The sequence below is a fragment of the Babylonia areolata genome, chromosome 5 (genome assembly GCF_041734735.1).
Source record: "Babylonia areolata isolate BAREFJ2019XMU chromosome 5, ASM4173473v1, whole genome shotgun sequence".
NCBI classification, from domain to species: Eukaryota; Metazoa; Mollusca; class Gastropoda; order Neogastropoda; family Buccinidae; genus Babylonia; species Babylonia areolata.
Window position 1 is genome coordinate 3,007,892 of NC_134880.1, and position 7,604 is coordinate 3,015,495.

The 7,604-nt window shown below is 40.1% G+C and overlaps 1 long non-coding RNA gene across 1 annotated transcript in view; it reads left to right on the top strand.

The window, feature by feature from the left end:
* Nucleotides 1-2,151, top strand: part of LOC143282319 (uncharacterized) — a 4,274-nt gene extending 2,123 nt beyond the window's left edge. The window contains exons 3-4 of the long non-coding RNA XR_013055234.1: nt 383-436; nt 1,714-2,151. This is a non-coding gene — a long non-coding RNA (uncharacterized LOC143282319). The remainder of the gene's footprint in view (nt 1-382; nt 437-1,713) is intronic.
* Nucleotides 2,152-7,604: the final 5,453 nt, after the last annotated feature.

The window sequence follows — 7,604 nt, forward strand, 5'->3', positions numbered from 1 at the left end:
TCTCATTATCTCAAAAGAATGAGAGAGAAAACATTTGCCATCAGAGTAGACACAGGGCAGCAAAAGGTGGAACACTGCTGTGTGGCACCAATCCTATGTCATCTCCATCTGGAAAGGTGTCAGTATGTTCCCCTCACCTGCATCATCAGTGAACTTGACCATCATTAACATTATTATTAACTGTTACGGCTATAGATCAGAGAAGGTTGCCAAACTGGCTGACAAAACTGTGTTGTGGGTAGCTGTTAGTGTTAGGTGCACATGTATGTTAAAATGTATGTATCCATTTTGTGTGTGTGGGTATGTGTGTTAGTCACATTTGTTGTGTGTATGTAGCATTGATCTAATGTGTTATATAAACAAAAGTGTTTGTGATTGACAGGATTATATGACAGGATCCATGACAGACTTGCCCTTTCACTGTGAACACTGAAAGGTAAGATCATCTTTTCTCTTTAGATGGCTAGCACAGTACGTAACAAATGACCAAGGTTTCTTATATTTAGTGTTTAGTTGAAACATGGCTATGAATAGTATGATCATTATCATCATTAATATTATCAATCTTAACTGTTACGGCTATAGATCAGAGAAGGTTGCCAAACTGGCTGACAAAACTGTGTTGTGGGTAGCTGTTAGTGTTAGGTGCACATGTATGTTAAAATGTATGTATACATTTTGTGTATATTCTATATCTTTATTTAAATATACAAGTTGTAACATGTATGTAGAACTTATATATAGATAGATAGATACATTGATTGATAGATATACATATAAAATACACATGCATGTATACACACATATACATGTAAAATACACTTGGCACCATAAAATTTTATCATTACAAAGTTTAAGTGTCCAGTTCAGCTTCAAGTATCTGCCATCAAACGGGTTGATAGATCAGATACATAACAAGTAGAAGTTTACACTCGCATATTAATTGACATTTGATCACATGCAGCCACAGCAGAAGCTTTGGACACTTGTGCATGTTGTTTGCACAAAACAGTGCGTTGCTGTGTTGGCATGCACTTTTTCTGAAATAGATGCCTTGATCAGGAAATTTGGGATTGTTGAAAAAACTTGCTTCACATATATGATGTAGATCTATAGCTCTTTCTCGTGAGATGGTCCATTCTAATTTGAAGATGGTTTTTGGTGTGGAGGGTATATTGCCTTGTACTGGTGTTGTAGGCATGGAATTATGGTTAATCAGCAGACAGTGAAATGTCAATAAAAATTGTAGCATAAGAAGAAGACCAGATTTAAATGCTTAAACATATCCATTGTTTTACTTTTTTTTCTTTAAATTGCAAACTATTCAGTAAACATTAGTGCTAATATATTGTGTTTTACAAAGTGAGCTTCACATTGGTTTGTATATGACATTCTGACAAATGAATACATGAATAAACTTGATATGTTACTACCCCATGGAACTGATACCTTGTCGTGGTGGGGTAGCTTGAATGCTTCAGTGACCTGTCGAGCTATGTCATTTGATGTGTCACATGCCTGGTAGGGCCTCCCATGCTGGACAGGTTGTGGGTATTTGTTCCACAAACTATACCAGCTGGCATGATGCACGCATTTTTGGGTTTCCCTTGCTGAAAAGGTTGTATGGTAGAAGCCCGACAAAATTCAGTTGCAAACACATGTCTTTGCATATTTATCTCTTATGACTGACAATTCGTCGTCCTTCTGTTTCAGGAAATGGACATCAGCTAGGACAGGAACAACAGAATCTTCTGTGAGAAAACCTGTATGCTTTTGATCTAAATAAACACAATACAATACAACATCATAAGCCTCTGTTGCTTGATCAGTTGATGTTTGGTTTGTTGAAGGTGCTGTTTGTGTGCTCCTGTGGGGATGTCAGGGACTCTTTCCATTAAAATACAATGCCCACCCTCTGGAAACCCTCTCCTGAAAATTTATCATTTTATATGTCACTTTTCCTTTTCTGTCATTTATTACTTCAGCCATGCTATTCATTCCCATCCATTTTTTTCAAGATAGCCATGATTATTTATTTTTCTGGACTTCATAATTGTGCATTCTTGCAAAGCTGTATTCAAATTTGGACCTAGGATATATGAGTTGCCTGCTGGCATTTTTTTTTTTGTTTTCTATGCCTGTTATGTACAATTTGCGTATTATGTATAATTATGTCAATGTTCAGGTTTGATTGGTTTACTCTATCGATAGATTAATGGAAAGGCCAATTTGATGCATGTAGTTATATGTGCATGCATACGACTATTCATGCACACACACACACACACACACACACACACACACACACAAAATCCCTCCCCCCACACCCCTTTTTTTTTATATATATACAAGATCAAGATCAATATTATATGACACACAGTCACACACAAATTTTTTTTTTTTTTTTAATGGCTAACTCATGTTCAAGATTTTAAATCCCAAAACTAAGTTCATGGCAGAAACTATATTACATATTTAATTCAGCATTTTTATGAATGAGAAGTAGCCAAAATGAAAACCATCACTGTGGTGATTGATATTCAGTGTCCCAACACATTTACCACTCTGAATAAAGTCCACAACTTGCTGCAACACAAGCAGCCATTACTTACATCTAACCGAAGTCATGCTTACCAAAAATAAACAACAAAAATCAATAATAATAATGATATTAAAATAAGATAAATGAAGATATCTTATTTTAATATCTAACCAAAGTCACACCTACCAAAAAAAAAAAAAAAGATAATGATATTAAGATAAATAAATGAAAACAAGAACATCACTACAGTTAAAGCATTTCAGCTAAAAAGCTGGCCCAGTGCTTCCCTCATTGAACGACAAGCAACCTCCAGGTTGATGACCACTCCCTCCAACCACCTGAGCTCATCTTCTTCCACCACCAGTCAGTCATTTCAGAAACCATTTCCATCAGTACATTCAAAATGTCAGTTTCTCAAGATGGTGGCATTAGAACAAACTCATATATGTGCTAAACCACGTCTACCACACAGATGCCTGATCAGCAGCATAACCCAATACATCAGGCTTTGAGTGCATGCATATGTTTGTGTACCTATCGGGGTAGATTTCGTCTGCACAACTTTTGCCAGAGGACACACTTATGTTGCCATGGGTTCATTTTCTGTGTGCAGTATGCTTCCTGCACATTAGATTGGTGTATCGTTGCATGATTTTAAATAAAGTATGAGAAGACGGATGAGACATGGATTTCAAACTCGGACTGTCACGGTTAACAGTGTAAACGCACACTGTCTCTCTCTCTCTCTCTCTCTCTCTCTCTCTCTCTCTCTCTCCATTGTCAATCACAGAGTATTGGGAACCGGGCTTTCACCAACATACACATATTTCATAAGGACATGGAGTGATTACCAGGTATATAATATACTTGCAATTTTCCTTTCTATGCATTGAACCAAAAAGTTGTCATTTGGACAGGATTCACACATGAGCCATGAAGGCTTTGCCTCTTGTTCAAGTGAATCACAAGTGAGTCTTGAAGGCCTTGCCTCTCTTGTTTTTCCTTTTTTTTATCTGTTGATTTTTAAAGATCAGATATTGACATCGAACATCGACTTTGCTCCTGTCTAAATGACAAATTGATAACTCTACGCACTATCAAATAAAAATAAGAACACCATCGTATGCCTCGTATGCGCGCCCTCAAATAAAATCCATACTGTAACAGCATGCATGAATTTAAAAGTTTTAAGAGAAAGTAAGGGATAAAAAGCACATGATACATGTTCATCATCATTGATAAAACGATTTCAAATTCATTGTAAAACACCTTGACGGAAACAGAAAACAGTGGGTAAAAAGGAAGGGGATTCAGTTATAATGCTGGAACAGATAGGTTTAAAGAGCTTTTTTTAAAGGCAGGGGCAGTTTCTGTATGACGGATAGTGGAATGGAGAGAATTCCACACTTTTGGAGCATTGTAAGAGAAAACTCTTTCACCGTACGTTTTAGTTCTAACTCTGGGGACAGACAGAAGACGAGAGTCAGAGGATGAGTGCAGTTGTCTGGAAGGTGTGTAATAATAATAATGGATACTTATATAGCACACTATCCAGAAATCTGCTCTAGGTGCTTTACAAAAACGCTTTTGATAACATAAAACATCATATCTATGTTACATACACACACCAAAATGTGACCACACACACACATACACACACACACACACACACACACACACGCACGCACGCACACACACACACACACACACACACACACACACACACACACACACACACACACACACTGCATACATACATTTTAACATACATGTGTATCTAACAGCTACCCTAACACATACGCACACATAGGCAGGCACAAACTTACATAGACACACGCACACACAATACACATTCATATACATGCATGTAGTTGTGGACCTGCCACAATTGAACTTATTGCTGAGGGAAAAGGTGAGTTTTGAGACGAGATTTAAAAGATGCGAGGGAATCAGAATGACGGAGGTTATCAGGGAGCTTGTTCCACGTCTTTGGCGATTGAAAAGAAAACGATCTGTGTCCATAGGTCTTACTTCTGACGTGAGGTATCCTGAGAAGTCGAGTATCAGAGGAAGAACGGAGCTGGCGAGACGGGGTATAGATATGGATGAGTTCAGAAAGATATTTGGGGCCAGACAGAAGGTCACGGATGTAAGCAGGGGATGAACCAGTGAAAAAATTATGACAGAACGTTGCAAGCTTATATTCAATCCGTGCTTGGACTGGGAGCCAGTGAAGTTCTTGAAGGAGTGGTTGAACATAATCATATCTGTCCGCTCGAAGAACGAGCCTCGCTGCGGAATTCTGTAACTTTTGGAACTTATAAAGAATATACCGTGGAGAGTCAGACAGGAGTGAGTTGCAGTAATCCAGTTTTGATAATGCAAAAGCACAGGAAAGGGTTTTTGCTGCTTCAGTGGTTAAGTATTTACGGATAGAACTAACACGTCTTGTCTCTACATATGCAGATTTACATATATTTGAAACATGCTTGTCCAAGGACATATGGTAAGAGATGATATAACCTAAGTTTCTAGCAGAAGGAGCAAAAGATATTTCCGAAATTCCAACTTTGATGAACGTGGGATATGGATCAAGGAGACGTTTCTTGTTAGTCGTGATCAGAAGGGCTTCAGTTTTGTCGTCATTCAGTTTTAGTTTATTACTTGTCATCCAACACTTTACATCATTGATACATGTCTGAATATTGTCAACACTGACGATCGCAATTAAACCACAGCTTAATTGTTAAATAATGAACAGAGTGACGACGGCTGCCTGTTCAGGCGTTCATGAACATCGCTCAACATAGGATGAGGATGGGGGTGACGTTGCCCCGGAGGTCCATGAAGATTTGGGGCAATGTAACAAGGTATGTACTCCACGCTTCCTTCCATAATGTTTACCAGCATCAACCAGACCTGTGAGGTACACACACCCGCAGTGTTTGGTTAATGACTTTGAGCAGCACACTCAAAGAAGCATCCGTGAAGTTATGTGGATGGCCCACTACTGAGTCCTAGTCTTTCGCTTGGCGTCCCATAGCACACTCAGCTCTGGTTATAGCCTGGTCTCTGACACAAACAATAGCACACTCAGCTCTGGTTATAGCCTGGTCACTGACACAAACAATAGCACACTCAGCTCTGGTTATAGCCTGGTCTCTGACACAAACAATAGCACACTCAGCTCTGGTTATAGCCTGGTCTCTGACACAAACAATAGCACACTCAGCTCTGGCTATAGCCTGGTCACTGACACAAACAATAGCACACTCAGCTCTGGTTATAGCCTGGTCTCTGACACAAACAATAGCACACTCAGCTCTGGTTATAGCCTGGTCTCTGACACAAACAATAGCACACTCAGCTCTGGTTATAGCCTGGTCACATGCACAGACAATAGCACACTCAGCTCTGGCTATAGCCTGGTCACAGACACAAACAATAGCACACTCAGCTCTGGCCATAATCTGGTCACTGACACAAACAATAGCACACTCAGCTCTCGCTATAACCTGGTCACTGACACAAACAATAGCACACTCAGCTCTGGCTATAACCTGGTCACTGACACAAACAATAGCACACTCAGCTCTGGCTATAACCTGGTCACTGACACAAACAATAGCACACTCAGCTCTGGCTATAGCCTGGTCACAGGCAGAAACAAGCTCACATGAGGATCGAACTTGCGTCCTCGTCATTCCGCGACACTGACCACTTGGCCACGGCTGCAGGAACGATGAAGAAGGTCTTTTGTTCAGCCTGACACGACTCATCATCCACTGGAAACAACAACAACATTGCTTCCATGTTATTTCTTGCTTTGAATGGTTGAAAAGTCTGTGACGCAGGGTAGAAACCAGGCTTCAGACCAAACGCAAGCGCGTGTGTGTGTGTGTGTGTGTGTGTGTGTGTGTGTGTGTGTGTGTGTGTGTGTGTGTGTGTGTCTGTGTCTGTGTCTGTGTGTCTGTATGTCTGTGTTTATTTATTCATTTATTTCTGTGACTTTTCGTGTGACTTAATTTTTGTGTTTGTTTTGCTTTGCTTTCGTTTCACTCTTGTGTGTGATCTCTGACCTGTAATGACAGTTACAAGACAGAAGGTAGAGATAAACATGGGGTGAGGGTGGTGAGGGGGGAGAGAGGAGGAGGACACACACAGTTCATGACTGACCCATCTGCCCTCCAATACCCCCCCACCCCCACCCCCACCCCCCAAACCAAAAAAAAAAACAACAAAAAAAACAATGCTGTGGATGGAAATAAACTTGCCAAGCCCTGTTGTTTGAAAAACGCTTTTTTGAGTCAATGAGAATGTCCAGTTTCATCATACACGGCTGAGTGGTTCTGATGAATGAGCACGTACCTTGGGTTGTTATTAGTCCTCAAGTCTTGAAGAAAAATACGTGAATTATTCTTCTGCTCTGCACACAGAAAACAGATGACAACACGGAGAGAGAGAGAGAGAGAGAGAGAGAGAGAGAGATGGTTAAACAGACAGAAAGAAAGAGAGACATGGGGATATATATATATATATATATATATATATATATAGAGAGAGAGAGAGAGAGAGAGAGAGAGAGAGATGGTTAAACAGACAGAAAGAAAGATAGACATGGGGATATATATATATATATATATATAGAGAGAGAGAGAGAGAGAGAGAGAGAGATGGTTAAACAGACAGACAGAAAGAAAGAGAGAGAGAGTGACGGAGAGAATGACAGAAGAAGAAACAAACAGAGGGGCAAAAACATAAAGACAGGGGAATACATATAGGGGAAGATACAGGGAACAGAGAGAGTAGGTGAGAGACAGACAGACAGACAGACAGACAGACAGAAAGACGGAGACAGAAACAGAGACAGGCAAACACAGAGAAGAGAGAGAGAGAGAGAGAGAGAGAGAGAGAATCACGATTCAGAGTCTCAGAAACTTCATAATTGAAGGATAAAAAGATTCTGAACAATTTCTCATCTTCCCATTTCCAGAGTCAGGGAGGGGGGAGTCAGGGAGGGGAGAGGGGAGAGTCAAGGAGTCAGGGGGGGGATCAAGGGGGG